Source organism: Elephas maximus, chromosome 8, assembly GCF_024166365.1.
Source record: "Elephas maximus indicus isolate mEleMax1 chromosome 8, mEleMax1 primary haplotype, whole genome shotgun sequence".
NCBI classification, from domain to species: Eukaryota; Metazoa; Chordata; class Mammalia; order Proboscidea; family Elephantidae; genus Elephas; species Elephas maximus.
In genome coordinates this window covers 86,591,174-86,612,381 of record NC_064826.1, presented here as the reverse complement: position 1 = coordinate 86,612,381, position 21,208 = coordinate 86,591,174, and the positions used below count along the sequence as shown (strand labels likewise).

At 42.7% G+C, this 21,208-nt stretch overlaps 1 long non-coding RNA gene across 1 annotated transcript; it reads left to right on the top strand.

Moving 5' to 3' along the window:
* Nucleotides 1–3,851: 3,851 nt before the first annotated feature.
* LOC126081716 (uncharacterized) lies at nucleotides 3,852–19,357 on the top strand. Its single transcript, XR_007518430.1, has 5 exons — nucleotides 3,852–3,972; nucleotides 7,769–7,851; nucleotides 10,407–10,690; nucleotides 13,202–15,063; nucleotides 18,928–19,357. It is a non-coding gene; the product is annotated as an uncharacterized LOC126081716 (long non-coding RNA).
* The last annotated feature ends 1,851 nt before the right edge of the window (nucleotides 19,358–21,208 follow it).

The following is a 21,208-nucleotide window of genomic DNA, read 5'->3' as shown; positions in this document are numbered from 1 at the left end:
AAATTATGCATTAAATGGCTGGTGAAGAACCTGCAAAGTGCTGCTTGCCTTTGTCACGGTGACCAACAATGTCAATCAGTCTGGATTCCTGAGTGTGGATGATGAGCAGGGCCCCTGCTGTGCAGCAAGAGATCTGAAGCATGAGGAAGAAACAAACTTTTATAGTTGCAAACCACAGAGATTTTGGAGTGATTGGCTAACCTTAAGATTGGTGGTTTAGACCCACTCAGAGGCTTTGCAGAAGAAAAGTCCTGATGATCTGCTTTCGTAAAGATTAAAAAAAAGATTACAGCCAAGAAAACCCTATAAAGCAATTCTATATTGTCACACATGGGGTCAGTATAAGTCTGGGCCGACTCAAAGTCAGCTAACAACAACAACATTGAGGTCCCTAGGTGGTGCAAACGGTTTACACCCGACAACTAACCGGAAGGTTGGTAGTTTGAACCCACCCAGGAGTATTGCAGAAGAAAGGCCTGTTGATCTACTTTCATTAAGATTACAGCCAAGAAAACCCTCTGGGACAGCTCTACTCTGTAATGCACGGGACTGCCGTGAGTCGAAATCAACTCAACTGCAACAAACAACATTGGTATAGTGTAGCTTAGTCTCCCCCTGCCGATATGCTTGCTTTATCCTGGGATTTAGGCAAAATTCTTATCATGTGTTGAGTCTTAAGAGATTCTGTAGAAAATGCCAGAATTACATCTGGCAGCCTTCAGTATGGCCCTGCAAGAAGGATTTGCCGAAAGATGGCCCACCTAAAAACATGAGGGAAAAAATTACGACTTTTCTAGGAGAAGCTCTTTTGGCTTGGGGCCAGCAGTGCAAAATGGCTGCGAGTCAGATATTCACGAGATTTAAAGGCTTGGCAAAGTCAAATCCTCTTCTCCAAGTCGCAGTTAATGCAAGCAGTGCAGAGCCCATACGTTACCAAAGTCCCTGCTCTTCCCACTAATTCACAGTGCTTAGCGGATCCTTTCAGGCTCAGAGAATTCAGAAAATCCAGGCAATCACTGAACATTGGAACCAAAAGGGACTTAGTGATCACCTGACCAAGCACTCCCAATTCACAGGTGAGAAAACTGAGGCTTTCCCAGATGTGAAGTTATTCTAACATGGAGAGAGAGAGAGAGAAAAAAAAAAAAAAGAATCCAAACTCCCAAATAGCATTTACCTCTTATGTCACCAAAGCATGGGGTCTGGGGGAGACCCAAGATACAGTCATGGCTTCATATCCTGACTATGGGTCCTAGATCCAAACATTTTCCTCTTTTAAGAAAGGAGGAAAACAAACGTTCTTTATATCCACAACATTGTTTTAATGAGGGTGGATCCCATTAAAGCATAAGCTCCTTTGTGCTGTGGAGAATGTAAATGGCTTTGGATTTGCCAAGGTGGAGACTGGAGCTGAATTTGGTGGTAGGCGCCAGAGTGAACACATTGCTTTGAATAATAGAGGAAGAGGAAGAAAGAAAGATTAGATAGATAGATAGATAGATAGATAGATAGATAGATAGATAGATAGATAGATAGATAGATAGATAGATAGACAGACAGACAGACAGACAGACAGACAGACAGACAGACAGACAGACAGACAGACAGATAGATAGATAGATAGATAGATAGATAGATAGATAGATAGATAGATAGATAGATAGATAGATAGATAGATGATAGACAGACAGATAGATAGACAGATAGACGACCGACAGACAGACAGACAGATAGATAGATATTTCTGTGGGATGTAAAGGGACTAGGAGGCCTGTAAGATATTGTGAGGCTGGAGGCAGTTTATGGAGCAAAGCAGTCATCAAAAAAAAAAAACAAAAAAACCCGGAGGTGAGGTGGAGAACGAGGGGCAGGGGAAACAGAGCAAAAATTATAAGAGGGCTGTCTAGTCACTGGAAACCCTGGTGGTGTAGTGGTTAAGTGCTATGGCTGCTAACGAAAATGTCAGCAGTTCAAATCCACCAGGCACTCTTTGGAAAAGGTATGGGGCAGTTCTACTCTGTCCGATAGGATCGTTGGAATTGACTCAACAGCAACGGGTTTGGGGTTTTTTTTTTTTTTCCTTTGGTCTAATCATTGATTGAAAATGGTTTACCTTGCTACAGTGAAACCCCACTTCTGCATCCCCGGTGTGTCTGCTGTGCATGAATGTCCCATGTGAGCAGATTTTGTGGAGATTAAGGAAGGGCTGAGTTTGAGATCTCAAACATGGCCTGGCACAAGGCTGCACATATGGACTTGTGCAGTGAACCCTGAAATTAACGAGTTAGGTGGAGAATTCCTCAAAGCCAATGTGATCATCCCCCAGCCCTTTAGAATTCATAGAAACCCTAAGTAAAGCTTTGATATCCAGAGAGAATGGAATGGCATTTCCAGCACATCTTACCTAGATATTAAGAGGCAGGGAGGCCTCAGCTGACAACTGGGATTTTCAGTGTTGAAAGCCTATTGAAATGGGACCATTTTCAGGACACACTCCTTTTTCAGGGTGCAAGGGAACAAACACAGGAACGAAAGGCCCTTATGTTTGTATTGGTATGCGCTGCTGAATCAATTCCTAGTCATAGCCATTCTATAGGACAGAGTAGAACTGCCCCATAGGGTTTTCTAGGCTGTAATCTTTTATGGAAACTGCCAGGTCTTTTCTCCCGCACAGCCACTAGGTGGATTCGAACTGCATCCTATTAATTAGGACCTGTATGCTATTGTTGTAAGCCACTGAGTTGATTCCAATTCAAAGCAACCCTATGGGACTGAGTAGAACTGACCCACAGGATTTCCAGATCTCCAGGTCTTTCTCCCACAGAGCAGCTGGTAGTTTCCAACTGCTGAGCCAAGTGCTTAACCACTGTGCCACCAGGGCTCCTTCAACACCTGTATATTAACAGTTAATAAAGCCTCTACAGAGCTCTTCTGACTCCCTGAAAGTTGGAAGGCTTATGTCTGGTTTGGGTGGGCAACAGTAGCCTGGACTCTTTTCTTTGTCTTTCTCCTTTCCAATTTTCCACTAGTGTTCAGGTTTCATCTCAGACTCCATAGGAGCCTTTCATGCTTTCCTATAAAAACAGTTCAATGACCATTTCCATAAAAGTTGATACGTTCTCAGGTTAAAAGGTGAATGGTCTCCAAGCACCTCTAGTCTGCACTGACAGTCCTCTCAGCGTGTGAGGACATTTGTCTTGGTCTGTCTGACTCTGCTAAACCACAGATGAGAAGTATAACGTGTCGAGACAAATCCAAACCTGGCGCTCTGTCCCCAACACCATCCTCGGTGCCTCCACTGACTGGGAGAGAACACACTGCTTCCATTTGGATTGACCTTCATGATCTTGGAGTCCTTGGGTGGTACAAGAACTCAACATGCTTCGCTTCTAACCGAAAGATTGGAGGTTTGAGCCCATGCAGAGGCATCTCAAAAGACAAGCCTGGCGAACTACTTCCAAAAACATCTGCCATTGCAAAGCCTGTGGGGCACAGTTCTCTGACCACGTTGGGTTGCCGCGAGTCAGGGTCGACTCGACAGCAGCTGGTTTCTTGTTCTTGATCTGGGGAGGGGAGTAAAAATTCCATCTCATACCCAGTTATCTGGGACCAAGGGGGACACTGGCTTGGGGATTAACAGAAACCCAAACCTGGCTTTACCTTGCACATTTGTAGAGCTCTTTACACTTTTACAAAGCATTTTCATAGACAGTAGGCACTTTCCTAATCAACTTCTACTTAATCAGCTTGTCAGGCCAACTGACCCCCTCAATTTCCTCTGTAAAACAGGCTGGCTGAGGACTATGTCAAACAGAGCACTCAGAGTTACAAAATTACTTTCTAACATAGCATTTGCAACTGCAGATTGCCAACCATTAGAGGAGCTGCAAACAATTTAGAAGCTTGCATCTAGAAATTTTTCAAAGGAAAAAAGGAATAAAATAGGAAATACAAAGTGCATCACACATAAGGGTAAGCTTTGTTTTCTGACATTTTTGTTTGACAGGCGTGTGCATGTGTGAGTGTGTGTGTTTACATATGTGTGTTTTGGTGTGTCTCTGCTGGTCTATAAGAAGAAATACTTAAACATTTTGACAACAGTTTGAAAGCTTCTGCTCTAATATACATTACTCCTCTGTTCTACCAACTGGGCAGTACACTCACCAAGCGCCAGGAGTAGTTATTCCTACATTTATTTTTAGTTGTTGTACTTATTTTATATGAATATTTTTAAGGATTTAATTTAAATAATTTAAAACTGATAAGCTATCAATATGAAGAGATGGGGAGTTGTTTCTACGAAAATAGAGTTGAATGATATAGAAAGATTTGATAATGTGAGTTGCTAAAAAAAGTACAGTCAAATTCAGTTTGAGTGAGATGACTGTAAAATATTGGGGAAAACGCTGAAAATTCAAGAATCTCAATTCGTATAGGATGACAAGGGTATTTAAATTCGTATAGGATGACAAGGGTATTTAAATTCGTATAGGATGACAAGGGTATTAAAGAAATATAGTGCAAGAAAGACCAGGGGGAACGCCTATCAGCAAAAGAAGAGGACTAAGCCCTAGAGCAAATTTTGGACACGGCATGTACAGGGCTATGTTCAGGCCAAAATAAAATCTCTGTGGTATATATTAATATTTATCACTTTCTATGATTCTCTGCCTTAATGGATTTTTTAAAAAAGTTAATGTATCATTCTTTGTGGAGCCCTGGTGGCTCAGTGATTAAGAGCTCAGCTGCTAATCAAAAGGTCAGCAGTTCGAAACCACCAGCCACTCCCTGGAAATCCTGTGGGGCAGTTCTACTCTGTCCCATAGGGTTGCTATGAGTCAGAATCGACTTGATGGCAATGGGTTATTGTCCTTTAGGCTGCAATCAAGTCAGATAAAGCGTGGCTTCTACTAAACATCCAACTCATTTGACTCAGAGAGGAAAGTAGAGCAGGTATTAGTATTCCCATTCTGCAGATGAGGAAACTGAGGCCAGAGAGTGAGTAGAGGCAGAGTTAGGCCCACTGGGAAAAATATGGCAAGTTTCACAGGTTTAGTGATATTTCTTCAGCCAAGCAATAATCCACTGTATGCTTTGTAGATTTAAAAGCTCAAATTTGCAGCCTGAGGCTGGTAGCAAAGGACATGGGGAATGTAAGGTCTGTATTTTAAATATAACCTGACCCTTGGTGGTGTTTTTTTTTTTTTTTTTTTTTTTTTCCTCAACCCCCATACCTACTCTTTTTCTCACTTATTATTTTTATTTTTTGCCTTTTATATTGTTTGTAGTTATGTATCATAAATCATCATCCTAAGAATAAAATGCAAACTCTTGAGCATGGCCATAAAAGCACCCCCTCTGTCATTTTGCTTTTGGTCACCTCTCTAAACTCATCTTCCATCACTTTCCCTGCTCATGCTAGCCTCCTTGCTGTTCTTTACACTCACCGAGCATTTTCCTACCTCAGGGCCTTGGCACATGCTGTTTCCTCTTGCCAGAATGCTCTTCCCCTGCAAGGCTTGCTTCCTCCCTTTATTAGGCCTCTGCTCCAATGGCACCTCTTCAGGGAGGCCTTTCCTGTCCACCCTGTCTAAAGCTGCATCCTTTGTCCCTGTCATCTCCACCCTTCCTTCCTTACCTTAGAACATTTATCTGACCTACATTATGTAACATTTTATATCAGCCAGTCTGGAGGAGAGGTTATGAGCACAGATTCGGGAGCTAGAGGGTCTGAGTTCATATTCCAGCTTTACCACTTACCAATTCTGTGACCCTGGACACATTATTTCACTTCTCTATGCTTTAGTTTCTTCATCTGTAAATAAAAAGCATAAAACAGTGCCTGGCTCATAGTAAATGCTATTTAAATATATCATTTGTAAATAAATAAATTGAATAATTGACATTTATTGTCCAACTCCCCTACTTGGCCTGTTTTATGCATCTCTATATGCTTTTTTTTTTTTTTTTATGCTTAGCTTCAAGAACTATGCCTGATATACGGCAGGTGCTTAAATATTTGTTGAATAAATCCATTTTTGAAAAAGGCAAGAGCATTATAAGATAAATACATACATTTCAAGCCTGGGGTTAAATAAAAAGGACACTGGGCCGAGGCTTGGAATACCTGAATTTCAGGAATTGCTTTACCACTTAGAAATCAGTGGATTTTAGGCAAATCCATTAATCTACTCAAGTCATGTACAAAACAGGGATCGGACAAGTCTGTTTTGCTTCCGAGGTGGTGTTGTAGTTAGCTGCTGTTGAGATGCCCTCTGACTCATGGCAACCCCATGCGCAACAGAAGGAAACACTGCCCAGTTCCTCCAGGCATGGGCCAAACCAAAAACCCATTACCATTGAGTCGATACCTACTCATAGCAACCTAGTAACTTGAAATTTGCCTCCAAAAATGGAGGGTGTCGAGACACCAAAGAAAGAGGCAGGTGAGTCCAGTGTGGCAGCAAAGCAGTTTATTAGGAAGACTTACAAATGAGGTGAGCCCTGGGTAGCCACAGGACCAAAGCAGATCTCCACACCCTGCAGTGGGAGGGCAGAGGTTTTATAGTGGTGGTGGACAATAGTGGCTCCATGCCAGGGGCTTACATAAGAATGCAAACCGCAGTGAACTAGTGGACCACATGGGGGCACCCGTGTTTGGCTGTGCAAAGCCTGTTACCCCTTCAGTGCACACCCCGAGGTCAGCTCTTACAATTGGGCACATCTTCTCTCTTGTGCCATAGTACAAGAGGCCCTGTTCCCTCCCACTGGGAACAAATATAGAAGTGGGGTTGACCATGTGCTCTAAGATGCTTGCACATGTGCAAGAGACAGAGAAAGTTACTGTGTGCCCAAATCGGGGGGAAGTCTTCTCTAGTAAGGAGAAGGAGCTAGGAGAGAGAAGGCGGCCCAATTCCCAGCCTCTTTATCAGAGAATGCTCTGCCTTTACTTAGGCAGCCTGGATGGGAGGTGTAGAGGCAGGCCATTCCCCCAACAATCCCCATGATCAGTTGGAGATTAGAACATTGCAGTTCATAGGATTTTTATTGGCTGGTTTTCAAAAGTAGATTTCCAGGCCTTTCTTCCTAGTCCATCTTGGTCTAGAAACTCCACTGAAACCTGTTCGGCACCATAGCAATATGCAAGCTCCCACTGACATACAGGCAGTGGCTGTGCATGAGAGATAACCAAAAAAAACAAACAGCCATCAAGTCAATTCTGACTCATAGTGGCCCTATAGGACAGAGTAGAACTGTCCCATAGGGTTTCCAAGGATGGGAATGGAATTGGTGGATTGGAACTGCCCACCTTTTGGTTAGCAGCCAAGCTCTTAACCACTGTGTCACCAGGGCTCCTGTGCATGAGTTATATAAAAAAAAAAAATTATAGAGGAAATAAATTAAAAATTTTACAGACCTGCAATTGTTCCACACATAGAGGCTGTAGAGTTCCCTGAGGAGGCAGTGAAGCTGTTTACTAAGCACTTCTATGTGCTGGGCTCTGAACTAAGTATTGGGAATATGGAGGCTAAAAGACTTGGTTCCTGCCCGAAAGGAGTTGACAAAATTGGGGAAAACATGAAGTAAACAATTATAGTAGAGAGGGCTGAGAGCTCTGGCTGAAGTAAATTTTAGAAGGGCAGAGCAGAGAGGCACCTACAGGTATGACCCTCACATGGAACCTTGGAGGGCAATCGGGAGTGGTCTAGATGGAGAGAGGCCTTCTAAGCAGAAGAGTGTACAAAGACATGGAGCTGTGTTTCCACAGAACGTTTCAAGAACTGAAGGTAGTCCAGTACCACAGGCTCTGGGTGCACGTGAGAGGAATTGACAAGTGATGCAGCAGGGGAGGTAGGTGATGCTAAGATTCTCCTCCTCTCCCTCTCACACCTCCCCTAAAGAGGCCTGACGACCTTCTGGCCCCTGGGAGGTCCCATCTTGTCCTAGGAGCCCTCCTGACTCTTGCTGGTTCTCAAAAGCTGCCTGTAAGATGTGTGTCCTCTGCCTGGAAAGCCACCAGTATGCCCCAGAGGAGAGCAGGATGATAATCCTCATCAAACCTGGCAAAATATTTCTCAGACAAAATACCTTGCAATGCTTCAGGGGAAGCCTGAAGAGAGGGCATGGGTAGGAGAGACTGGAGTGAGTGATCTTTTCACCCTTTTCTCCAAATCGTTTCCCTGCTCCCCTCTCCCACAATGGCAGGTGAACTACAGTGATGAGGTCAATTCTGCACTCCTCCCTGTATCCCTGCCCTTTGCCATAACTGTGGCATCAAGAGGAGGAGTCTATTCTCCACCTCTTTGATCTGGTTTGGGCATGTGAATCACTTTGGCCAATAGAATGCAGTGGATATTCTGGGTGCCAGTCCCAAGCCTAGTCCTCAATTCCATACTCCCTCCTGCCTCTGTCCTGAGGACAAGCGTGGGCTAGCCTGTCAGAAGATGAAGGACCAAATTGGAAAATTACTGTGTCTTCCCAACTGATGCCACTCTAGACCAGGGAACTCCCCAGCCAGCCTGGCAGTTGACAGTAGAAGCATAGCAAGTCCAGCTTAGATCTGCCAAACCTAAGCTAGAAACCAGCAGAACCACTCACGCAACCCTTTTTGTTGTTGCTGTGTGCTGTTAAGTCAATTCTAACTAATAGTGACCCTATACGCTGTAATCTTTACAGAAGCAGACTGCCACATCTTTCTCCCATGAAGCAGCTGGTGGGTTTGAACCACCGACCTTTCGGTTAGCAGCTGAGCTCTTAACCACGGCACTACCAGGGCTTCTTACCCAACTGTTAGTTTTGGAGGAATTATAGTCATTGATTTAAGCAGGAGTCCCTGGGAGGTGCACATGGTTCCTCGCTCTACTACTAACTATGGGGTACTAACCAAAATGTTGGTGGTTTGAACCCACCCAGAGGCACCTCCAAAGACTGGCCTGGTGATCTGCTTCCAAAAGATCACAGCCTTGAAAACCCTCTGGAACAGTTCTACTCTGCACACATGGGGTCAATATGAGTCAGAATCAACTAGATGACGACTGGTTTTTGGCTTTTTGATTTAAGCTACAGTATTAGAAGGTGAACTGTGTCTTGTTCATTGTGAATCCAAGACAGAAGGACCTAGTTAATTTTTTAATTCCCTGGACAATTCCAAACCAGTGGGCTCAGAAGTCCTAAAACCAAAAGACAAAACCCACTGCCACGGAGTCAATTCCCACTCATAGTGACCCCATAGGGCAGAGTAGAACTGCGCCATAGGGTTTCCAAGGAGCACCTGGTGGATTCAAACTGTCAACCTTTTGGTTAGCAGCTATAGCTCTTAACCACTACACCAGCAGGGTTTTCGTTAAAAGGAATGCTACTCCGAATAGCTAACTAGCATACTTAGAAACATTCTTTTCCTTTTTGTCCCTCCCTCTCCACAAAGGGATAAAGAGGCAAGATCCAGGTGAATTAATTAGGGAGAGGGCTTCAGTCACCATTTTGGGGGGCTATTTTCTCTACCTTCTCGTCTCATGAGGAGCCCTGATGACACAGTGGTTAAAGCACTCGGCTGCTAACTGAAAGGTGGGTGGTTCAAGGTTAGCGGTTCAACCCACCAGCTGCTTCTTGGGTGAAAGATGTGGCAGTCTGCTTCTATAAAGTTTAAGGTGTTGGAAGCCCTATAGGGCAGTTCTACTCTGTCCTATAGGGTTGCTATGAGTCAGAATCAACTCGACGGCAGTGGGTTTGGGTTTGGTTGGGTTCATACCATGATGTAAGGTTTCTGTTTATGTGAGTACTAACTGCTCAAAGAGGCAGCGTTTGTGCTGTGAGACGCGGTTTCCATTCTGATAAACCATTTCCCCCTTAACCACAGCATGACTCTTCTGTGTTCTCGAGGCTGAAGGTCAGTGCTAATTGGCAGGGCCACTCAAGTCTTCTCTGGGCACTGCCTCACAGCAAACCTTGCAAAGCGGGGACCAAAATAGTTGATGCACCCTGTGGGGAACTGCGGAATTCTCATCACCGGCTGAATATAATTTCACTGGCTCACCATGGGCTTTGTTTGTTGCAATAAAACAAAAGATGGGAGCTCAGAAACCAAACCAGCTCCAGGGTTAATGTGCGGCCAAATTGTCTTGATGAGAGGGCAGGGAGTTGCAAGGCAACTTGCCCTGTAATGGGCACTTCGTGCTTGTCTGCCTCCTTGTCCAGAAAATGGAGAAAATCTATTAGCGAGATCCATGCCGTTCCCTCCTCTCAGCACAGCCATTTGGGAGGCGATTTGCCCATTTCTTTTCTGATCCCCTAATTGGAACTGCTGACTGACTCTTATGTACCTGAGTGGCTTAAGATGGGGATGCTGAGAGCTCTGGTACCGAAGCATTTTAAACGGCAGCGGGAGATGTCACTCATGTTGTCTGCAGATCCGTTTGGATGGATGTGGCCGGGTGCCAGGAGCAGCTGGCCTGGAAGGTTTCCGTGCAGATTGCTGATTTGCGGTGACCTCCATCTGCACTTAAACAGTGGAATTCTGCCGACTCCAGTGAGCTGAGACTGCGTGTGTTTGAAGTCAGCTGGTGAAGAGTCAAGGCTTGTTTTCTGAGCTTTCCTTCAGCATCCCGGGGAAGCACAGACAGGAAGTCGGGGAAGCACAGACAGGAAGTCTTCTGAAAGGAGCCTACTTGGCTGCAGTTTTCAATGGCAGGAGGTGGGGGCTAACTCCAAAGGTGACCTGAGAAACAATTCAAACGTGGTTGGTTTGTTCCAATTAATCACCCTCCTGGGTCTATGGATGGCCGAAGCGGTTATAGACCATCCTTTTGGCTAATGGCTTGGTAACTAAGTGTGCACTCCAAAAACTTGCTCTTTTATTTAATCATTTCCTGAGAAGGCCAAACCTGCTGCTGTTTGCAAGTGAATAGACTGCCCCGTCTTCATGGGAGACTGTCAGTGAGTGGAGAGGGGAAGCAGCTTGAGAGGAAGCCAGGTTTCCTCCCACGCTGCAGCTCCTTTGCATTCTGCTAGGTAACCAGTTGCCATGACGTCAAATTCAACTCATAGTTGTCCCATGTGTGTCAGAATAGAACTGTGCTCCACAGGGTTTCCAATGGCTGATTTTTCAGCAGTAGATATCCAGGCTGCTCTTCCAAGATGCTTCTGGGTGGATTCCAGCTTCCAACCTTTTGATTAGCAGTAGAGCGTGTTAACCGTTTATACCACCCAAGGCCCCCATTTCAAGGAGTAGATCCTTTTGAAAGAAATAATTCAATTCAATTCATCAAATGTCTGTTGGGCACCTACTACATTCCAGGGACTGTCAGGCATGGGAATGCAAGAATGTGCAGAGCATGGCTCCTACCCTAGTGTTGCTCAAGAGGCAACCAGCTCCTCTCCAGAGAGCCCTGCTCTTCTCATGCTCCCTGCACTGAGCACAACAGTTTTTCTCTCCCTTTTCTCCTCAAATGTTGCTAAAAGTACCTGAGAGGGTGGGATGGGGCTTTTCCTTCCCCCAGAAATGTGATGGGAGACTCTTCTTTATTATATATCTATGAAAGTGAAACTTTCATATCTTATTAATTTTTATCATATTGCATTACAAATGGATATGAAAATTTACAGATATAAAAATAAGGTAAAAAGGGAAGGAATGTAAGGGAAAATACGGGTAGGAATAAACGTACAAAATATGTGCCACAAAACCTTATATATTTGTTTGGGGATAGGTATGGGAAGCACAAATTTGGCTTTGAGCATATTCACCTGGAGTAAAGAGGGAAACTTGTCCAAGCACGGAGTTCATGTTATTATTATTGGTGAAAATATATATAACAAAATATATGACATCTCAACAATTTCTACACATACAGTTCAGTAATATTGATTACATTCTTCAAGTTGTGCAAGCATTCTCATGACCCTTTTCCAAATAATTTCATCATCATTAATATAAACTCAATGCCCTCTAAGCAGAAACTCCCTCATTTCTCCTTTCTCTTTTTTCACCCCTTGCAACCACTAATAATCTTTGATTTATACATATTTGGGGTTTTTTTTCATATAAATGAGATTATACAATATTTGTCCTTTTTCTACTGACTTACTTTGCTCAGCATGATGTTTTCAAGGTTTATCCATGTTGTGGTATGCATCAGGACTTCATTTCTCTTTATGGCTGAGTGGTATTCCACTGTGGCTCTATACCACATTTCAATTGTTTCCACCTTTTGGCTATTGTTAAAAAGAGCTGCAATGAACATCAATATACAGGTTTCTGTTTGCATTCCTGCATTCACTTCTTCTGGGTATATAACTAGGATTGGGATTGCTGGGTCACATTGTAGTTCTATGTTCAACTTTTTAAGGAAATATTATTCTTTACATAAAAACGGTAGGTTACTTTGAAGAAATGGCTGTTTTTCAGGAAGAAATTTCTCTCATGAGTCCTTAGAAAGAGAGTGGTGTATAATAGTATAACTTATTGGATTCCCCTTTGAGTTTCAAGGAAAGATGAGAGTTTTCAGGCATGTTGCCTAAGTTACTGTGGCTGTTATATTCCTTACAAATTGTTTTCCCAAAAAGAATTCTAGTCCTGGAATAGCTACATCTACACACAGCCTGTATTTCAAATTATAAGTCTAAGGTAGGACTTCAATCCGTATCAGGAAGAAGGTGTAATGTTTAACTTGTCCTACAGGGGCTTCTGGTTCTGGAACAAGATGCACAGACTCACATTTCCTGACACTTCCCCTCTAAATACAAATAAATACCCTGGAAATAATTCAACAACTGTAAAACAACATTTAAAGGTGAGAAGAATGTGGACTGGCTAGAGACCTCAAGACTTGAAGAACAACACTGTGATAAGTTTCCTGGGTTTTTATCTCCCAAATATCCAGGTCTGGTTGCAAGAGAAGGCTGCAAGATGGAACCTCCAACAGCCATAGAGAAAAAGGAAAGAAGGAAGGAGAGCAAAATATAACAAGAAAAGTTTACTCTCTCTGAAGGATGGGGAAAGGGAAAGCCAAGCAGGCATATAGTAGTGAGACTCATACCCAGTGGCAGTAGTGGGCCCAATCTGCTACTAGCAGCAACAACATGAGAATCCGGTTGGGCCAACCCAGTCTCTGTCCCATACCTGCTGGTAGCAGTGGACTAATTTGCCCACAGGAGAGGCCACAGAGGAATCTAAGAAGTCCAATCTAACCCCTTCTCCACACAGGTCCTTCCACCTGCATTGGCAGTTCCAGCAAGCCCAGCGTCCCCTGGCTCTTGACCCAGTGGCCCACCCAGTGGCTTCTGGATCCCCACCCAGCAGTAGAAGAAAATCCAGACTAGGTGCTTCCCAGGTCTCCACTCAATGGCAGAAGGCAAGTCAGACCCCAAATCTCCTGGCCCTCCACCCCAGACAGAAGGTGAAGCAGGCCCTGTGTCTGCAGACCTTTTACCCAGTGACAGAGGTAAGTGGGAAGCCCAGTGGCACTGGGGTAGGAGAACAGGACAGAGGAAACAATCTCCATCCTGTGGATCTGGCATTCCCTACACTACACCTAACAACGTGAAGTGGTCCAGGTAAGTGCCTCCTACCCCAGCAGGTAGCACCAGCATGGATATAGTGGGAGCTCAAGTGGAGCTGGAAGAATGAAGCAGATCAGAATAGCACTTCAAGGGCTCAGAAAACTAAATTGTCATTGGTATACAGCCTGTAAAAGTAGGTCGGATTCTACATGGTAAACCTAAATAGGATGACCACCTGCTAAAATATGATATAAATAAGATCTACGGTCCCCTAACACAATTTCAAAAATGCCTAGGATACAATCAAAAATCACCATATCAAGAATCAGGAAAATCACAAATTGAATGAGAAAAGAGAGTCAAATGACATCAATACTGAGATAAATCATATGTTGGAACTATCAAAGACTTTAAAGTAGCCACCATTAAATTGATTGAGCAACTAATTATGAGTTCCCTTAAAACAAATGAGACATTAGAACACCTCAGCAAAGAAACAGAAGTTATATAATCTAAGTTCCTATCTCAATATGAAGTATTCTTAATGTTATGTGAATGTTTTTTCCTCGTTAGATGTCCTTATTCTTAAGAGAAAATCTTTTTTCAATAATTATTTTCTTCTATACAATATATAAATATATTTACTCAGGAGCCTGAAAGCATAATTGCTGCAGGTGGGTGACTCTGAGTGAGAAGATGATTACACCGTATTGGGCCTGCTCCTAGCTTGCCTGGGCAAGAAGTGGTTGGTTAATTGACCAATTCACTCAACACCTTAGTTATTGGGTGATAGTTTGAGATGGACTTTTACTCACTACACATTTTACTTTGAACAATAAGAACAGAATCCAAGGAAGCATATATGATTTGCACAAGAAATTCTCCAACCTTGAGAATCATAGCGATACTTATATTACAATTTGTTCATTCCTTCTTTCATGCATTCAGCACCTATGTTCCAGATACTGTTCTGGGTGCTGGAGATATAGAAATAAACAAAATAAAGATCCCTCCCTACAGCTTTACTAGTAAAAAGTATAAAATGTTGAACAACATAATGTCTTCCTCCAAGGAGCTTGCTATCTAATAGAGAAAGAGTATATGCAAAAAATGGACAATAGGAAATCAAAACATCAGATGGGCACTATAGGAGAGCTTAGATAATGTGCAATAAAAAAAATCCACTGCCATAGAATTGAGGAAAGGACAAAGTTTGAGGGTAGCATGAGGGAGTGACAGGGGTTATGTGTTAAAGACACTGCAGCTAGAGCTGGGTTTAGAAGGAAGAGGACAGATGGATAACAATGGTGAATTACAATGGTACTTTCCAATGTGACCTCAACCTCCTTGCCAGTTTTTTCTCACACATTCCCCCACAAAAGGAATTTGCCCTCTAGCAAAGCCATCCACCTAACCTTATATTTTTTTGTTTCTCCCACTATGTCACATTCTATGAAATGTTGAGCAAAGAGCTCAGCCAAACACCATTGGTGTCATGTGGTGCCAGGGGGATTCACGGACAGAAGGATCTGCAGCATCTTCCTGTTCTCTCAGAATCCTGCAGAGGTAGGCTGGGTGCACTCTGGGCTGTGCTCCAGTAGAGGGATCACCCATTCTGTTGTTTTCCTTTTTCATAGGGCAAGCATGAGAGTGGCCTTGCACAGGAAATTTTTGGCTCAGGGCCTGTCTGTGCTTAGATACCAGCCTTTTAGAGGAGTGGTAGGCAATACCAGCTGTCCAGCCCTTGGAAAGCTTGGGCTCCCTTGTTCCTTGGCAATTCAGTTGGTATCAGTCTCTTCAGCTAGAGAGAAGAGGGCTCACATTGGCTGGCTTGTTACCCGTGTACACCTCTCCCCTAGGTAGGAAGCATTCCCATGATATCTATAACCTAGGAGAATCTTGGGAACTGGCTCCTGAAGGCTCCTCATCGCTGTGCCCTGCAGGCTCTTACTGCCTTTAATCCCCCTCCCAACCTGCATATAATCTTTTATCCCTTCCCATCTCCCTCACATAAAGGAAGAACATAGCTGAACATATTCCCAGTGGGTTTGTCACATAGCTGGCTACATGTTGGGTCAATCATGTATTCTTCCAACCCAACCAACTATTGGGCACTGAAAAAATCAATTTCTTAGGTAATAAAATTAATTTCTGAGCAGCCAGAGGGGTCTGCATTATCTGTAACACAACTGTGCCAAGGTACTTCAAAAAATCTACAAAGTGATGATAAAGTATCTACTCATTACAGGTTAATAAACTCATAGTATAGGGCATTTATTCATTTTCATATAAATGTGGTGACTACCCGTTATCATGATTTATTCCCCAAATTTAGTCTTGTGTGCTTAAATAGAGAGGTTACAACATAAAAGGTTTATCTTTATAGCTGTCACTTGTGTCATATTTATATACATGCTACATTCACCAACACTTTAACAACTGAGTGGCAATATAAATTGAATAACTTGAAAGACCATATATGTTTCCTTCTAGTACAAGTGTACATTCATTTATATTATAACTTCATTTCCGTAAAAGATTGGCTGCAGCAGAATTGAATCCAAATGGATTCAACCATTGACCTTTTTTTTTTACTTGAAGCACAGAAGATATCACTTTAGCTTCCTTCCCTATTACTATAAAAATAACTGTAATATTAAAAGGTAAGGAATGACAGATGAAAGTACTTGCATAAAGAATTGCTATTTTGAGAGTTAACTTTGTACTTACATGTGTTGGATTACAGTTCACATTTTAACATTTCTCTACAGTGTTTTGAAGAATAAGCCCCTAAATCCTATGACATAATGACTGTTAGTGACTGCTCTAAAATCAGATGGCCTTGGATCTGAAAGAGCCGTGTGGCCCACTGAAAGCGATTTACCCCTCTAAGCTTCAGTTTCTTCATCTAATGAGTAGAGATGATAATCTTATCTCCCTTATGCATGTACTGTAAGAATAAATGAAGTAGAATATGTAATGCAATCAGTGGAGTATTTGTCAAAAAAACCCAGACCCGTTGCCATCGAGTTGATTCTGACTCATAGCAATCCTATAGGACAGAGTAGAACTGCCACATAGGGTTTCCAGGGAGTGACTGGTGGATTCAAACCGCCGACCTTTTGGTTAGCAGCCTAAGCTCTTAACCACTGGGCCACCAGGGCTCCATCTGTCAAATAGTAAATAATGCATATCAATCTATTATAATTATTGTTATTATTTTAAAAGCTGAGCAGAAAGTTTCCAAAATTCCCTATTGATCTTTTTTAAAGAAATTTTGAGTAAGCCCAGCAGTCAGTTTTAATCTTTCTCTAGCATTCAGATCAACTAAAAGAAAGAGTTGGAGTCCGTAAAAGTTGCTCCCATATGACAATTTAATTCCATGTGCAGCTATAAACGTTATAGAAATTAGAGGTGGAGAGATGTCTTAGTTACCTAGTGCTGCTATGACAGAAATACCACAAGTGGATGGCTTTAACAAAGAGAAATTTATTCTTTCACAGCCTAGCAGGCTAGAAGTCCAAATTCAGGGTGCCAGCTCCAGGCGAAGGCTTTTTCTCTCTATTGGCTCTGGCAGAAGGTCCTTGTCATCAATCTTCCCTTGTGGAGGAGCTTCTCAGCCCAGGGACCCCCGGGCCCAACGGATGTGCTATTCTTCTGGCTCTTGTTTCCTGGTGGCCTGAGGTCCCCAAGTTTCTCTGCTCTTCTCCTTTTGTATCTCAAAAGAGATTGGTTTAAAACACAATCCAATCTTGTAGATTGAGTGCTGCCTCAGTAACATAACTGCCTCTAGTCCTATCTCATTAACATCATAGAAGTAGAATTTACAACACAAAGGAAAATCACGTCAGATGACAAAATGGTGGACAGTAGCACAATAGTGGGAATCATGGCCCAGCCAAATTGATACACATTTTGGGGGGACACAATTCAATCCATAACAGGCGGTATCTAGAGTGTTTGTTTCACCATGGTTTACAGGCAAGAAAGTGCAGGCAAAAGAAATTGAGACTTCTTATCCAACATCACAGGGTGAGATTCAGAGTTGAGGGTGGAATTGAGGTCTCTTGACTCGGAGGTCAGTTTCAGTGTTCCAAGGATTATCCCAAAGGTCATGTTCATTTAACATGAACTTCGTTGTTTTTCTTACTTCTGGGGTTTACATAAAATATTGTTATTTCTGTTCATTAATAGAGAAAACTCTTGAAATCGTACATGTGGTCCGGCTATCCTTTATGTTAATGTATTAACACCCAACAACTGCATTTCAATACTATACAACATTATATATCCTTGCTGAAATTCCAGGAAAAAAAGAAATAGTCTATTTTCTAATACTGCTAAACTCCTCCTACTCTTCAACTGCACAACTCCCCAGGGTGGGGGGGTGGGGGGGTGGGGAAGGGGAATGTAATAGAACAGATGGATATATTTTGGCCCTTAATTTCCATCCAGAAGAATTCAGATAAGAGTAGTTGCTAATTCATAATAAATTAAACATTTTGTTCTTTTATTTTTAAATAGTCTTTTAGCCCCTCCAGTTGACACTGAATTTCCTTATTTCCTTTGCAAAGTCATTTATTGGCATCCCTATAGCAACGCTGCTTGGGAGGACAAAATGGAAACCTTTGTGAGGTGTGCTTGCAGTCCCAAGTGATATGCGACCAGTGCTTACCCAGTTGAGGATGTATTCTTGATATGTTGGCAGTTCTCGGCATGATATGCTCCCTTTGGTTTTTGCTGTTAATAAAGGTCTGGAAAGTATTCTTTAGATGTTATTTGCATTAGACTTGCTTTTTCTATCTGATAGAAAGAGATGAGGTCTTCTTATAAAAGGCTAAGAAAAAAAAAAAAAGGATTCTGAGCTCCTGACTCCAGAGAGTACCTGCTACTTGGTTGAAGATCTAAAATTGGGCCCACACTGTGCAGGCAAAAAGCCTCAAGCAGCAGAAAAACTACACAGTGGCTGTCAAGTCAACCCCAATGTGTCAGAGTAGCACTGTGCTCCTTAGGGTTTTCAATGGCTAATTTTTCGGAAGTAGGTCACTAGCCCTTTCTTCCAAGGTGCCTCTGGGTGGACTTGAACCTCCAACCTTTTGACTAGCAGTCAAGTGCATCAACCATTTGTACCACCCAGGGACTCCCAACGAGCAGAGGTAGCACCACTAATTGCTTCAGAGGCAGAAAGACCTGGGCGAGCCATGGACCCTCTTATCTTTCAGTTTCTGCATCTAGAAAATAGGACTAATTTTATTTACCCTACCTCTCAGAATTGAAATGTGATCATATATGCAACATACCTGGTGCATAGAAGGAAGCTACTATCATTACCAATGGTATTGTTAATAACAATAAATAATAAATTAAAAATCAGTATATAAGAAAATGTTGCCAATGACGGGACAATAAATGGGGTTCTCTTAATCAAAGGTAAAAGATGGAATGGCCTGTCAGACATTGAGAAGAGGAAACAGGAAGTGTGATGAGAGACAGGCTGCTGTTGACATCGTCTTTATCAGCACAAAGACACTGTTGTCTGGCAAACTCTGGAAAGCTCTTGTTGAGAGAAACATCTACATAATCTCTACAAGACTGGACTAAAAGAGGGAACATACCGCATATTCCTCCAACAAAAACGGACACTCCCATGCATCACTGGGTCTCCCTTTGCATCCGCTCAGTAAGATGGCAAGTAGGTGGTTATACCTCAGTGTTTGCCTGTGCCTTGAGGTCTTTAGGGTCTCAGCTTTAATGTTGATTATCCCAGCATGACCTCTGGGACCACATTGTAAAGGGACAGGGTTCCTCTCAGCAAGGAAATTTAAAGTCCAGACAAACAATGGTGAAACAGAGAAGAAAGTTTGGCAAATCCAAAAGGGGAGGGGGGGGAGGGAGGGCGGGGCAGGGGGACTTTTTCCAGATGATCCAGGAGAGCGCACTATTTTTTAAATGACTTTTATTAGACTTCTCTGATCATAATACCTATGCTATGAGGCAAAGATGTCATATCAACATAATCCTTAGACATAAGAGGAGAACCTTAAGTTAGGCTTACATTCTTAGCATACATTTATTGAACATTTGACAAAATATGTACTTACCATGTGTCAGGCAGCAGGTACCTGGCACGCTCCTCTTCCCTGGATCCCAGGCCCACCAAATCTGCTTGGCAGGTAGTTACATCGACAAGAGAGTTTCTCTTACAAAAAATGAGAGGAAAAGACGTTGAAGAGGCGCCTCGCCTGTCATAAAGCAGGAAACTTGAGCTCAGTAGACTCAGGGCCTTTGCAAAGCAACATGACGTTTTGTTGTTGTTTATCTGATGGTCCTGAGTCAAATCTCCATATAGAGGAAAGTTTAAAATGTGTGACCCCACTCCACCCCATCTCTCAGCAACACCATGTACCAGTTTGGCATACAATGAACTGAAGCGCAAGGGTAGAAGAACATCAGAACTAGGAGTGGGGGCGGGGGAGGGGGGGGGACGAGGGTCACTCAAAATTTCCCGAACAACTTTTCAAATGTCTGTGGTTTGTCAAAACTTAAAATATCTCACTTCAAGCAAAGATATTTCTCCTGTCATTTTAAAGTTCATGTATATTGGGAATAAATTTTAATTTTAAATATGGTTTTGATTCTCATTTGCTCCCTAGTGAATACATTATTTAAAAGAATTTCTTTTTTTATGTCCTTATGTGCTACTGGACAAGATGCTGAAGAAAAGTCTTTTTCTTCATCACAGAACTGAGTTTTCACCAGCCACATTAAACCCTGGACTAGAGTGGGCTAGTACCCGAAGCCTGCTTCATGTCCCTCCTTAGTGGTTTCTGAAACAAATGATTGTCCAGGTCAGCAATTGGGTGGGGATCTTGGAGGCAGACTCACTCCTGCTCTAGTCAGCCTTATTTCCGCAGCCCTATTCTTCTAAATTCTGATATGCCAGACAACCTACTTTCCCTAAGGTCCATTCCCTTAGGACTCATTCCTTACTAGAATATTTTCAGTTGTAGCAGGGATATTTTCATAAGGAGTCCAGTATTAAAAATGGCTGTCTCTCACATTCTCAGAGTGCACTGAACTAGCCAGGCCTTGCTTTCCTTAAGCGGTTTGCACTTGGTTAAGAGCTTGACAGCTAGCTAAAAGATCAGCAGTCTGAATCTACCAGCTGCTCCTTGGAAACCCTATGGGGCAGCTCTACACTATCCTATATGGTTGCTAAGAGTCAGAATCCGTTTGCCGGTAACAGGTTTTTATTAATTGAAAGGTTGGCAGTTTGAACTCACGCACCCAGCACCATTATGGAAGAAAGATGTGGTTGGTGATCTGCTTCTGTAAGGATTACAGCCAAAAAACTCTATGGATCTCGGTTATACTCTGCAACACATGGGGTCATCATGAGTTGAGATCGACTCGATGGCAACAAGTTTGGTTTTGGTTTTTGTTTCTCTTAGAAATTTTTTTTTTTTTTAATGATAACAGATTAGATATACAATATGGATCAGTATAGCTTTAGGAACTGTCTCTTGATCAAAATGAGATTTTCCACTATAGTCTACATTTAGCTTATCATGGCTTCACATGTTCCCTCATTAATTCTTATAAACGTTTGCGGAGCACCATGTATGTGTCTGTTAACTGTGCCAGGCAATGGAGGTTCAGAGATGACTGGCCAGTGGAAAAGCCAGACAAAAACATCTAGTTGGAACATAGC